This window comes from Mytilus edulis, chromosome 4 (genome assembly GCF_963676685.1).
Source record: "Mytilus edulis chromosome 4, xbMytEdul2.2, whole genome shotgun sequence".
NCBI lineage: Eukaryota > Metazoa > Mollusca > Bivalvia > Mytilida > Mytilidae > Mytilus > Mytilus edulis.
This window is the reverse complement of record NC_092347.1, coordinates 44496580-44511632: the sequence shown is the minus strand read 5'-3', so window position 1 is coordinate 44511632 and position 15053 is coordinate 44496580. Positions and strand designations below refer to the sequence as shown.

The window sequence follows — 15053 nt, the reverse complement described above, 5'->3', positions numbered from 1 at the left end:
CGCAACATCCCTAGAAAGATCAATAAAATACAAACGTGTATTGATATCATGGTTTGTTCTAAAAAGAACGATGAAATGTCTTGTCATTCTAAATCAAATTAAAACTCGACAGCGGACTATTTTTATGTGCATTTAGAACTTTGTTGACAGATTGCGATTCGTGCTCGCGTCGTCTGTCAAAGATCATTTGCAAATTTTTCATACTAGAAGCCAGGAGATTGAAAATTATTCACAGGAAAACAGTTTGTTTTGAGGCAAACAAAATCAACACTCAATTAAATAAAAAAGAGAGTTAAGGAATTTACGTGGTAAGATTTTAATAGAACAAGCGAAAAAAGGATCTGAAAATGCATTTATGAGGGGCAGGACAGGGGGGTACCCTTTTTCCTTCTCCCACCCCTTTTCTCCTTCTTCTTCTTCTTCTTCCAGTTAAGCGGCCGCAATCAACTGTCTGATTATTCTGCCACTGTGTGTTGCGCATGAAAGTCCAAAGAAAATTTAATATATTTACATTTTGTGAAAGTTAAAATCCTATATGAGACAATATCTGAAAAAGTCGATTTTCCATGTCCCCCACTTCACCAGCAATTATTTTTTTTATTCAACCATCTTTTTTGAAAATTTCAAGTTTCAGTATGAACTAAATTATATAATGCACCAACTCTTGCCAATTAAAAACTCATTCTTATATTTCTTCCAATAAAATATTGTAATTTAAATTTTCAACCCCCCCTAAAATCATGTTGTCCCCTGTGTTTTTTTGAAAACTAAATCATTCAAATAATATCCAAATTAATATTAAACAGGCGTCCAATTCTCACATATATGATAAATTATATAATAAACTTGCCCTTAATTTGTGTTTTTATATTATAACTATAGATCTAGCATGTAATAAAATTTTGCAAATTTAAGACAAAAAAAAATTGTCCCTAGAGGTGATTTCCCTCCTGTTACCACACGTTTTTTTTTACCTGTGGAAACGTTTATAAGACTTAGAGTTAATTTCCCATTATGTATTGTGAAGAGCATCATTTCCTGAATGCATTAGTACAAAGAAATAGTTGGAAAGGCAGCCAGGTTTGAAAATCAAGCCCATCCAAAGTAAGAATTTATAGAAAAATACTTATTGGTGTTCTATCCTGTTATATAATTATAGCCTTTTCTTCCACTTTCTGAGAATATATAGGTTTTTTGCTTTTGATAACAGCAGAGAACATTGTGCAATTTAAGTATAGTAGATAGTAACAGAAAGGAATTAATTTTAAAATTTTTCATTACCTAGGCAGATTTTTCATCTTGCAAATACAGTTTCAAAGTATAAATGACATTGTTTGCTGTTATCTTCCAATTGTGACCAATCTAAAATTATGTATTTTTCTTAAACTTTAAAATAAAGCAGAAAAATCCTTTCTGTTACCAACTCTGTCCTGTTACCGTTGTCCTGTTACTCAAGATTCTTTCATGTTACCGACATACCGAACTATATTTAAATATATTTCTAAACCTTTTGTATTGCAAATGTTAAAATCAATAATTGGCATTTGATAAACTATTGCAGGATATACTAGTAAACCACAAATAACGTCTTAAACTTATTCCTTATTCCCATTAGAAACTTTTTAAGATTGATTCCCTTTGGTAACAGGAAAGAACTGGATTTTTGTTGTACCATTTTTAAAATTGCCATTGTTTCCTTATTAAATAATTGTTCTTCGATTTGTGCTATTAAAATACCGGGTTTAAAGACATTTTTTTTTGTTTTTTCTTATAGCCAAAAAATCAACTTTTTCAGATATTGTCTCATATACAGGTACTCATTAAAAACAAGTGTTTAGGTCTATTTTGTTAGCCGAGCCTTGAAGCATTCAAGACTCGGAGCGGTGGTAGTTGAAAGTGGTAAGGCATTCCATTTCTCCTATCCCTCTTTTCCTTTCTCCTACCCCTCTTCTCCTTATTTTTTTTTTTAATTTACCGGAAAAAAGAGAGATCTATATTTTATTTTTTCATATTTTTTTTTTCTCCAACGTACTTCTCCTTTTCCCCAACCCTCCTCTCCTTTCTCCTACCTCCTTTCTCCCTGTCTCCCTTATCCCTGTCCTCCCCCTCATTTATATCTGATACTGATCATAACTCATGAATAAAAATGGTATCTGGTCTCAGTTGGGCTGCTGTGTCAGGATTTGACTGTCAAAGTGATACAAAACTCTAGAATTCTTCTGTATATATTTATGTACACAAATACACTGTGACAGTAGCTAATCAAGAAATTAATAAAAGGGGGAACGTCTAGTGCCTGTGGTCCTAGTGTAACAGTAGTCCAAATAATTATGACGTCTGGCAAGGCTATTTTTATTTTTTTAGTTGGACTAGTGTAACAGTAAATTTGGTCCGGTTGTAAAATTTGTTCTCCAGACTTTTTTTCCTAGTTAATTAAGTCCATGTCCATGATTTTACTAGGAATTAAAGTCCCAGGACAAATGTTTCTAGGAAAACAGTCCATAGCTAGTAATTTATGTTTGTAACTTGTTTTTCTAGGAAAATAATATATGTCACAAGACTTGTTTTTTTAATATTCTTTTTGTATCATAAAATAAATTTAAAATAGAAGATTTTTTTTATAGATAAGATTGGAAAATAGAAGAAATGTTTTTCCAATAAAAATGAAGAATATTTCCTTAATAACCTAATTATTAAAAACATAAATATTCAGTTTCCTTTGCTTATAACATTTTTTATAATAAAAGACATGGACATTTTTAGTCCAAATAATTATGACGTCTTGATAGGCTATTATATTTTTTTTCTTTGACGCCTTACTTCGTCAAATTATGACGTCTTGTAAGTTGAAAGGCTTTTATATTTTTTTTTCTTTGACGCCTTACTTAGTTCGTCAAGGTAAGGCTTCAAAGAAAAAAATATAATAGCCTTTCAAGCTGTCATAATTATTTGGACTAGGACATTTTTACCTAGGAATTCAATACTAATGACATGGACATGATTTTCTAGGAAAATATGACATGGACATGATTTCCTAGTAAAATTAGTCTGGAGACAAATTTTATTTACAGCTAATTTCCTAATGCATGTAATGCAAAACTTTGGTTGGCTTGCCTTCTTTGTTTGTATAATTGTTTAGGCCATAGTTATTATATTTTTAGTTTTACGAAATTTTTTGACAAAACCAATGGGTAGGAGAACGAAAAAAAAGAAAAAAAACTGCTGCTGCTGCTGATTTTTTTTTAATACCAACCGTCAATATCAAAAAAAAAATTTTTATTTCACCAGGAGATTTTCTACTAGTGTAACAACTATTTTTTTTTTTTCTTGACAAGGTTTGAATTGAAAATCAATGTGCAAAAACTTACTAAATCACCAAGAGCATAAATTTAGTATCTTTCATGCAGTTATGAACTAAAATTTTTTTTTTTTTGCATGAAAAACACTGGGTCGGAGGAGAAAAAAAAATAAAAATCAACATTTTTAATTTTATTTTTTTCCTATTTTGCAAAAATTAGGGTAGGAGGGTTCGTAAAACTAAAAATAAAAAAACTACGACCTTATACAAGCTTTGTTAATAAGATTGACATGATGGTCTTCTTATATAATATATATAGGCATAGTTTAACCTGTATATTTAATATTTGAATTTAATTGGATATTATCCTAATGAGTGTACAATTTAAATACAAAGCAAGCCAGCTAACTTAAGTCTTGCTCTACATGCTTTAGGAAATTAGCTGTAACAGATTGATACACAACTCTTTCGTTTTGTCTATAACAATGTTAAAACATATTACATTCATATTCACTTTTAAAAATTAAAGGCATAGACATTTAAACCTAGGACTTCTAATGACATGGAGATGACTTTGTGGGAAAATTAATAGTCTGGGGACATAAATTTTATCAAAAATTTAACTATGTGACTCTTAAACATTACTAAAACATAGATTTAAATTTGCAAATGCAAGTAATTGAATCTTTTATAAGATTTTATAGGACATGATTACCTAGGAAAATTTGTCTGGGGACATATATAACTAATATCGGACTAAATATATATACTAGTAAATTCTGTAACCATGGACTTTTTATACTATATAGTAATATTTGTCCGCCCTGACATATTTTACCAGGACAAATTTATCACTCACACTTGTACTTGTTCGCCCTGGATCAATTTGCTCTGATTTTTTTTTTTTGTACTCCAGTTGAATAATGTTAATTATTTGAACATTACAAAAGTTTTTTGAAAAATTTGCTGAATTTTTGTATTGCCACAACCAATTTATTATTTCCCCTATTTGCTTAGTCACTGTCATGATAGTAGAACACTGGAGTACAATGTATTAATTTATCTTCATTGCTATTTTTTAACAAAATAATTTGTTTTTTAATACAAGTCTCAGAATATATATACAAAATGTAATTTTAAACGAACTTGTAAATCCTTGTATTAAATTCCTGTTTTCGTGATTTACAGTTCGTACATCAGACATCATTGTTTTTATTAATTCCAAGCTGACTACTACAATGTAGCTTATAAATCAAAACAAAAAGTTTGTTTTTTTATTATTGATCCATCAAAAGACAATTATCACAAAAATCAGTAAGAATAATTTACATGTTATTGAACAATTAACTTTCCTAAAAACTTTTAAATATTTATGTTTTTTTTTTAAATTTTAAGCTATACAATTCTTACTTGCATCTCTGAAATGTGCTTCTATGTGGTTTTGTTAGCAATTTCTGTACAGGTCTGCTAAAGGCTCAACTTGACATTTCACCCAATTTCACCATTTTCCCGCCAAAATTTGGGTTTTAAGGCAAAATTTTTATTTTTCCTTATTGGTGACCCTTGTATTTGCTTAATATTTGAAGCTATATTTCAGCTTTGTACATTACAGATTTGGACCAGGTGAAACCTGAGGTGTTACAGACAGTTTGTATTTGACATCCAATAAAAATATGTCAGCACCTCTATTTTCCCTATCATTTCATTGAAAATGGTCCCTTTAACATGCTTGTACCTATTTAAAAGTAAAATTTTGAGCTTAAATGGTCTGGAACCCCTATTTTTTTCGACAAATTTGAGGTACTCTTTGTAAAGATTAAAATAATACGGCATTCTGATAGAGACTTTGAATATTAGTCTGAGCCATCTTAACTGTGTAAAATCAAAAGTAGCAGCACGAAATAAAGTTAAAACGAATATGAGTCCCCTGTATTATATTTTAAACACCGTTTTTTTGATGATCAAGGAATTCCTAAATGAATACTGAAAAATAGCTGTAGAATGCTCTCCGAACATAAAATTTGCATCAAATAATAAAAAGCTTCATTTTAATCAACATAGAAATATGTTTCGAATTTGATGATTTATTGGGTATATATGATATTGCCTTCACTCAGTTATAAACTAGAAAAAAGTAATGTTTAGCTCACCTAGCCCAAAGGGCCTAGTGAGCTTTTCCCATCACTTTGCATCCAGCGTTGTTACCTTTACAAAAATCTTCTAGAACTCTGAAACAACAGGGCCAAATTAAACCAAACTTGGCCACAATCATCATTGTGGTATCTTGTTTAAAAAATATGTCAGATGACCCGTCCATTACCAGCCAAGATGGCCGCCATGGCTAAAAATAGAACATAGGGGTAAAATGCAGTTTTTGGCTTATAACTCAAAAACCAAAGCATTTAGAGCATATATCTGACAAGGGTATAATTGGTATAATTGTTTAACAGGTGAAGATCTTTCTGACCTGAAATTTTCAGATGAATCAGACAACCCATTGTTGGGTTGCTGCCGCTGACTCAATTAGTAATTTTAAGGAAATTTTGCTGTTTTTGGTTTTTATCTTTAATATTATTATAGATAGAGATAAACTGTAAACAGCAATAATGTTCAGCAAAGAAAGATTTACAAATAAGTCAACATGACCGAAATGGTCAACAAGGTCAATTAATCCCCTATGGAGTTATTGTCCTTTATAGTCAATTTTTAACAATTTTCATAAAATTTGTAAATTTTTACTAACAGTTTTTTTCCACTAAAACTACTGGGTCAAGTTCATTATATATATAGATAATTTTAAGCAGCAAGAATGTTCAGTAAAGTAAGATGTACAAACACATCACCATCACCAAAACACAATTTTGTCATGAATCCATCTGCTTCCTTTGTTTAATATTCACATACATGTAGACCAAGGTGAGCGACAGAGGTTCTTTAGAGCCTCTAGTTTAAAGTCTAGAATACCTTTTTATACAACCATAAAATTTTTGCAATCATATAATTATATTGGTATCACATCGTCTTTGAGGTCAGCTGAGCATCGTTCGAAGACGGATGGTTTCCAGATAATAACTTTAGTATAAGTTAATCATGTTAATAGAAATGAATAGAATCCCAACAACAAAAGGAAGCTTGGGATTGATTTTGGGGGTTATGGTCCCTAAGGTTTAGGATAAGGGGACCAAAACAAGCATTTATCTAGTTTCAGGACAATAAGTTGTGTATAAGTATTTCAATTCCTCTGAAATTGTACTACAATGTTAAATATTATAAGAAGAAGGTTGGAATTTATTTTTAGGGTTATGGGGCAAATAGTCAAGAATGATGGGCCAAACACCAGCATTTTTGTAGTTTTAAGTTAATGCCTTGTGTAAAATTGTATGATCTTTCTGAAATTATACCCCAATGCTCTATACTACTATGGGATGGTTAGGATTGGCTGAGGGTATAGATAAAACCATTTATGAATAAGGGGCAAAAAAGATGAAAAACAATTATTTTTCTGGTTAAAGGATAGTCGAGACAATTTGAAAGCTGTGTAAGGGAGGTAATCCAAAAGTTATATTTGAATTATTTCACACAACTTTTAAGGTGGTACCTAACACTACAGGGAGATAACTCTGTTAAGTCAGCTAAACGTTTTAATTACATTGTGTTGTGAAAGGGATATTAAGCTTTTCAATGATCAAAATGAGTGTTTGTCAAACTGCTATATAACCAGTGTAATTTTTCTGATAAAACGGTTGGTTCAAAAAAAAATTAAATTTTTATATTTTTGTCAAAGGGTCAAAGTAAATACTTTGTAAAAATTTTAAGAAAATTAAACGAGCCAAATTAATTTTAGTTCAAGTGTTGGGTACCACCTTAAAGATGTGATTTTAAAATTTACCAACATATATAACTTCAGTATTAATAAAATCCATTGGAAATTTGCCAATAACTTAAGTTTAATTAAAAAAAATGCCAATAGTTTTAGCATTAGTAAATATAAATCTTTGAAGTTTGAAACCACAAAAAGGAAGGTTTGGATTGATTTGGGGGTTAATTTATGGTCCCTTTGGTGTAGGAAAAAGGGGTATAAAAGGGGCCCAAATAATCAATTTTCTATTGTCCAGACAATAATTTGTAGAACAGTTTAATGTTTATACAATTGCCTGAAGTTTCCACACCACAAAACTCCAAAGGATAGTTAGGGTTGGAATATTGGAGTTATGACTCAATCTGTTTATGAATTAGGAGCAACAAAAGGGGGAAAACAAGGATTTCCTGGTTAATGGACAATTACTTTAGATTTGTTTTTTTTGTTGGTGCCTTTTTTTGCTAGTTCTTTTATGAATTTTTATGCTCTACCTACAATAGTAGAGAAGCATTATGTTTTCTAGTCTGTGCGTCCTTTCGTCTGTTTGTTTGTCTGTCCATCCATTCTTCCCACTTCAGGTTAATGTTTTTGGTCAAGATAGTTTTTGATAAAGCTGAAGTCCAATCAACTTGAAACTTAGTACAAATGTTCCTTATGATATAATCTTTCTATTTTAAAACTAAATTAAAGACTTTTGACCCAATTTTTATGGTTCACTGAACATAGAAATTAAAAGTGTTCCCTCAGTTTCAGGTTAACGTTTTTAGTCAAGGTAGTTTTTGATGAAGTTAAAGTCCAATCAATTTGAAACTTAGTACACATTTATCATTAAAAAAGCTGATTGTGTCGTTTCATATTAATTAAAATTTATTTACCTAATTTATAATTTCAGCTTTTCCATGCATTGTAAGATTTCCAGAATATAGAACATGTAGTTCCTGATAAAAAAAAAACACCAACAGATTGCTACGATAAAACTGTTGAGTAACTATTTGTAATACAGAATGCATCAAGATGGTGGTATGCTTCATATATAATATTGATACTATGACAAATGAGAAAAGAAACTGAAGACATAACCAAATGCTGAAGTCAGCAAAGGTATGATTTTAACTGTTACTGATGTTTGAAGAAGTGTGTCATTATAGCATCTACAAATATTTCAATCATACATGGTTCAGTACTTCAGACTAGTTTTAATTTAAAAGAATTAAATGGCTACTAACATCCATTGCTAATTACAGCTTATTAACCTCCTGTTAAAAATGAAGAGGGGTGAAATATACCATACATGTAGCAACATTCAAACTCATAAATCGAAAATAAACTGACAACGCCATGGCTAAAAATGAAAAAGACAAACAGACAATTAATAGTACACTAGAAACAACATTAAAAACTAAAAATTGAGCCACACAAACCCCACCAAAAACTGGGGGTGATCTCAGGGTCTCCAGAAGGGTAAGCAGATCCTGCTCCACATGTGGCACCCTTCGTGTTGCACATGTTATTACAAACTTGGTATATAGTCTATTTTGGTAGGTCACATTCATGAAAAGGAAAAGGGATTGTAGATACGAAGTAAGAAACATTCGATATCATCTGTGAAATGGTTTATCCATAATGGTCAACCATAACTGTGATGATTGGGTAACCTGTATTATATTCAGGGGTGAATCCAGACATTTCTAAAGGGGGGGTTCAAACTATATGTCTCCATTCAAGTGCATTGATCGTCTCAAAAAAAGGGGGGTTCCAACCACCGGAACCCTCCCCTTGGATCCACCACTGATATTTGAGAAATTGCCACAATACATTTTGTTGATACATGTATCTCTATATATGTTTATCTACTTTTCATTGTCTACTCTCACCTTGATTAGTAAATAAATAAAAATCATGTTGGAAGAAAAATTTAGTCATGTGTATATGTTTTAGGAACTAATTGTGGTATACTCTTCAGATGGAAACATGCAACAGAAAGTTCAATCATGACCATAAAGCAGGCAAGACATTTCAGTATGTACAAGAGTAGATATTTTCCTGAAGATCTCATTTATGTCTCGAAGATGTGGAGGGAACAGAAGCTATCATGATGATTCTTTAAAGAAAAGATACAGAAACACAAGCTCCTGTAGACACTTATGAAAAAGAAGATGTTTTTGCAATGAATATGTGTGAATGTGATAAACTATGGCAAATCAACATGGTCAATTAACAACAATATGTTCTACAAATTTCATAACATTTAGTTGAGGCAAATTAAAGTTAGATAACGGAAAACGAAAAAAATTGCAAATAAATATTGTTATTAAATACTCAGTTTTAGTTATTTTTATTTTGATATTAAAAAATATACTGTATTAGATAAAAAGAAAAGCTAGTTATACATTTAAAAAATTAGTAACCCTCATGTCTCCCTGCATTAGAAGTTGCATAATTTAGCATTTACAGATGAAATATAATTGTGAGTAAAGTTCAACATGTGAAAAAGTCTGACTGCATATGACAGAACATCAAAAGAAATGATGAAAAATTACACATCTTATCAAAATAGTACTACTAGAAACTAAAAGCTACTTGCAATTTTCACTGGTTTTGAGATCAGTAACAGTCTGACAAGGAAAGAATTTAATGAACATGATTATGATGCCTCTTGATAAATATAAAAACATATTGACTGTAAAATAATTACCAGTTACCAATTATATCTGTTGTTTACAAAATTTGTTATTTGGAAATATCTGTTGAATGTTTTGAAATTAAAATGTGTTAACTGAAATGATTAAAGAATTGAAGTCTTTAAATGATACAAAAGCAAGGATACATTGAATGATTGCAATTGAGACAACTACTAGCCCTGCATAGTAGGGCACTGATGTAAACAAGTACAGGTCACCTGAAGTCTTCAACAATGAGCAAAAGCCTGAATTTAAAGATCGTTATACATGGGCTTATTAAGTCCCAAGATAATGGTATCTACATCCTTTGCTTTCAAATTTTTGTTAGTATGTTTCTGATGAAGGTTAATTAAAATAATCCCAGCACACTCAATTTGTGAACTGTTTTTATTTAATTTCGAAAGAGAAAGCTAATAGACAAATTTAAGCAAATAACAAAAAAAGGAAATCCATTTAATATGGCAGACAGCAACCAAACACAACCAGTGGACATAATGAACATGTTTTTGAATGCTCAAACTGCAATAATAACATTAGACACAAAAACATCTTATATAATGCTGGATTACACAAAAGTGTTTAAATCATCTGCTCTTCTCTGGTGTTTAAAAATTGTACAGATTTGGTGTCACAATATCTCAGTAGCATGGCCGGGTTAGAATCCCGGCATGGGAAGAACAAAAAATATGTGAAAGCAAATTTACAGATCTTACATTGTTGGGTTGATGATTTGACGACTAAATGCATGTACATGTACAATATTTACAAAAAGTTAGCTGCTATTGAGACAAAGACAAAAATCATAGTGCAACAAAACATGTTTATTAAAGATATAATAACAACAAACTAAAATAACACTTACCACTACTTAATGATTAGAAACTTTCAGGAACTAATTGCAGCTACTGTCCAGGTTATGTTAAACAAATCACCTCCAACTGACCGTCTCCAACTCATCTGTTCAGTGAAGAGTTTTTACCATTGAAATGAAATGTGAACACATTCCAATCTTTTGGCAGACGTGAATATTCTCATGTGGCATTTATACCTATATCCAAGGGTACCTATATCTGGTGGTGATAATTAACCATTTTTTTCTTCTTTTTGTTTAATTTTGAAAAAAAAATGGAATTTAAACTTTTTTCAGCATTTTGGAAAAAAATAATTTTGTAAATTTTTCATGTTTTTTTCATTTATTTTTGTAAGAATTAAATTTTAAAAGATTTTTTTTTTTAAATATTTAATTATTTTTTCTTAATTTTTGAAAAATTTGATTTTTTTGAAATATTTTGCATTTATAAATTTCTTAAACTTTAAAAAAGTTAAATTTTAGTTGCCTTCGTCCATGCAAGCATGTACTAAGTTAGCCTTGGTTGCCTTCGTCCATGCATGCATGGACTAAGTCTGTTGTGTTAGTCCATGCAAGCATGGACTAAGTTAGGGTTAGTTGCCTTAGTGCATGCATGCATGGACTAAGTCTGTTGTGTTAGTCCATGCATGCATGGACTAAGTTAACGTTAGTTACCTTCGTCCATGCATGCATGGAGTAAGCTTAGTGTCTAAGTTTTCATGTTTACAAATCATGAAAAGGTTTAGCCATACTATCAAGTTTTGCAATTTATTTCCTAAAGTAAGTTATAATGCACAATATGTAGGTAAAACATAATTAATAGGTTGAATATGAAAAAAAACAACTAAACAGAAAAAAAAGGTAATTACATCAAATTAAAAAATAATTGAACTAACACCATGAAATTAAGAGGTAAGAAGAAATGGAGGTTTTCTAGAATTGATGTTGATTTCCAGTTTTATTTAATACCTTGTTAGTACCGGAATGATGATTGTTTCATTGGCACACATGCCACACCTCCTTATTTTAATAAATAAGTAGTTTCAGAATTTGTTCATTAAAAAAAGGAATCTATAGCCTCTAAATACAGTAGTTTTGATGTGTGTTTAGAGCATAGCGTTTCATAAATGGGCTTCACCTGACGAGCCTTGAATGAGGAAAGGAAACGTTAAAGTGTACACATATTTCTCTTGTAACGCAGTCGACCCTGTGCTGTGGTCTATAGAACTGTTAAAGCCAAGAATATGGGTAAAAGGTAATAAGATGTTTTAAATTAGAAATCGAATACATCCTACTGTATGCATTTTCGCTCATAGGCAAAATTGTTGGAAACCTTTTCGTGTAAGTGAATACATGGTTATAATTGATAGAGATTCAGCTACAATACATTGAAGATAATGCAAATAATGAGCTTGGTATAGAGAAAGTTTTTGTTCGCATTTGTAAACAGCAATGTCATAGATTTTATAAATTCCAAATGTAAATCAGCCTTCATCGCTACATTATCCTGAACAAATTAACTTATTACCTTGAAGAAAGTACTAAGCCTATTACCAATAGTGCACTCTTTAATACGGGGTTAGATTGTTCGTAGATATGTTGATCTTTGTTTTATCCTTGTAATGTTTCTATAGATACAAATTCGATAGACTACTAAAATCAATTTGATTTAAAGCAAATTTATTTGCCTAGTGAAGAATATTGTCTTAAAAGATCCTGATATGCAAATGTTAAGTAATACTTAATTGACGTTTCAAGAGGGTGAATTGATCCTTTTCAAAAGTATATGTACATTGGATAAATCTGAATTATACATTACCTTCATGCATACTGTGCAATCAATGTTTTATTAATCAGGCATCAAGCAAAGCTTCATTGATGTGGAATACTTGGGAAGCTGTTTCAAAAGAAATACAAATTATAACTATTAAAAACAAATTACCCAAGTTTTATTACGTTCATTTACTTTGTTACGTTAACAGTTAAATATGCTATGAAATCTATAAAAAATGTTCATGCTGTATGGTCAATCAAAAAAAATAAAGATATAAATCAGTGAAGGATAAACAAAAAAGTATTTATCTGTAGGTTTGACGTGACAAAACAGTCAAAAAAGTTAAGGCAATACAAATGACTAACACAATTTTTTTTCTTCATTTCTGGCAATTTCTGTGAGTCATGATCAGAGGGGGATATATATATGATACTAGGAAACGAGGGAGTCCCAGAATTAATACAGAGTGGCTGATTGACAGTTGCCCAGGAGTCCCGTCACTCCCTTACAGAAGGAAAATAATTATGGTTAATGCAGCGAAAAACTAAAAAACACATACTGTTTTTTAAAACAATCCTGCAAATTTTGTTTTGATCTTGCAAACTTATCAATAGCCAGTTGACATACTTATCATGCCAGGCTTTGATACCGTATCATTCTATCATACCCGGCTATAATACCGTAACATTCTATCATGCCCAGCTATAATACCGTTACATTCTATCATGCCCGGCTATAATACCGTAACATTCTATCATGCCCGGCTATAATACCATATCATTCTATTATGCCCGGCTTTAATACCGTAACATTATATCATGCCCGGCTATAATACCGTAACATTCTATCATGCCCGGCTATCATACCGTAACATACTTATCATGCCCGGCTATAATACTGTAACATACTTATCATGCCCGTCTATAATACCGTAACATTCTATCATGCCCGTCTATAATACCTTAATATTTTATCAAAATATATGATTTTTAAAAGGAAAAAATAGGTATTTTAGCTTTTATTTTGTCTTACTGTTAATTGTTTCCAATTGCAACAAACAGTGTCTTTTCTTTTGACTTGATCTAATTACTGCGTTAAAAAACCGGCAATCAAATGAAAAAACACACAAACGTCTTGCAGTGAAATGTAATACTAGTTTTTAAGTTATTTTGAGGATTGAAATTGGAAACTATGAGCAGTAAGACAAAAATAAAAGCTAAAATACCTGTTTCAAATTTTTCTTTTTAAAAATTATATATTTTGATAAAATATTAAGGTATTATAGCCGAGCATTTTTGCGCCTGTCCCAAGTCAGGAGCCTCTGGCCTTTGTTAGTCTTGCATTATTTTAATTTTAGTTTCTTGTGTACAATTTGGAAATTAGTATGGCGTTCATTATCACTGAACTAGTATATATTTGTTTAGGGGCCAGTTGAAGGACGCCTCCGGGTGCGGGAATTTCTCGCTACATTGAAGACCTGTTGGTGACCTTCTGCTGTTGTTTTTGTCTATGGTCGGGTTGTTGTCTCTTTGGCACATTCCCCATTTGCATTCTCAATTTTATTTTGTATTCCTAGTACTCTTTAACGGATTTTTTTAATGATAAATGTTTGCACACTACTACATGTATTTAGACGAAAAGCTGTTTCAAAATCGACATAAACATTTATTTATATGCATAGTTAGAAATAAATAGTATTTTTACTGTTTATAACTTGAATAGCGTTTAACATATTTTACTTTATATCCTTTAAACGACATAATTAATTCGCTCCACCAAATTGGGTCAGACATCAAGCATATGGGTTGTAATACTTACAGAATGTAGCTTAAAAGGTCATATATGACATATATTCATGAAACATGTATTTAAGTGATTGCAATGACAGAATATCTTTCCACTTTTATTACAAATCAGCAAAAAGTATACAACTTCCCTAGAGATAACTTAAAAAGACAAAAATTATATGAATCTATAAGAGATTTATTTTAGAAATGGGAGGTTTTTAATTATGTCATGTGTGGCGCTTAATAATAAGCCTATCACCGCGATATGTTGCATCCTTTAGAAACATATGAACAATTCAACTTTATCTATGTATGTAGTGTTAAACCTTTGTTAAAAAGATCAAAAATAATACCAAACAGTGTAATATAATACATTTTGATAAGCAGATATTTGCTTCCGTTAGAAAAAACAGTCTATTGTATATAGTTGAGATGTACTAATGTTCGGTAACATCTTGTCTGTAACAAACACCTAATCAATCATCTTATCTGAAAAGTCTACATTATAATTGAATATTAATTTAATAATGTTCTCTATGTCAATACAAAAAATATATATTCTGTGAAGTAAATACTGTATCATCTCAAATAGATAAGTTCACTTAAAAGATGTGGTTTAAATGATGTCAAACGGTTGTTCTTTCTTGTTGTATAAACCCATACATTTCATAAGCGTCTTATTCAAGTCACAAAATCAATTACTTAGAACTCAAAATTAAGTATTAACTTTCCGGTATCCAATACAATCGGTACTAATCTACCTTTTATGAAACATTGAGTAGCTATAAATAGTCATTGGTTTCA

General features: G+C 30.8%; 1 protein-coding gene and 1 long non-coding RNA gene across 6 annotated transcripts in view; both read left to right on the top strand.

The window, feature by feature from the left end:
* LOC139519750 (small conductance calcium-activated potassium channel protein 2-like) overlaps nt 1–15053 on the top strand; it is a 174721-nt gene that overhangs the window by 46893 nt on the left and 112775 nt on the right. The gene's annotated exons all lie outside the window — the stretch shown is intronic.
* Nucleotides 197–9453, top strand: LOC139519749 (uncharacterized). The gene is made up of 3 exons (XR_011663666.1): nt 197–308; nt 8050–8258; nt 9096–9453. It is a non-coding gene; the product is annotated as an uncharacterized lncRNA (long non-coding RNA).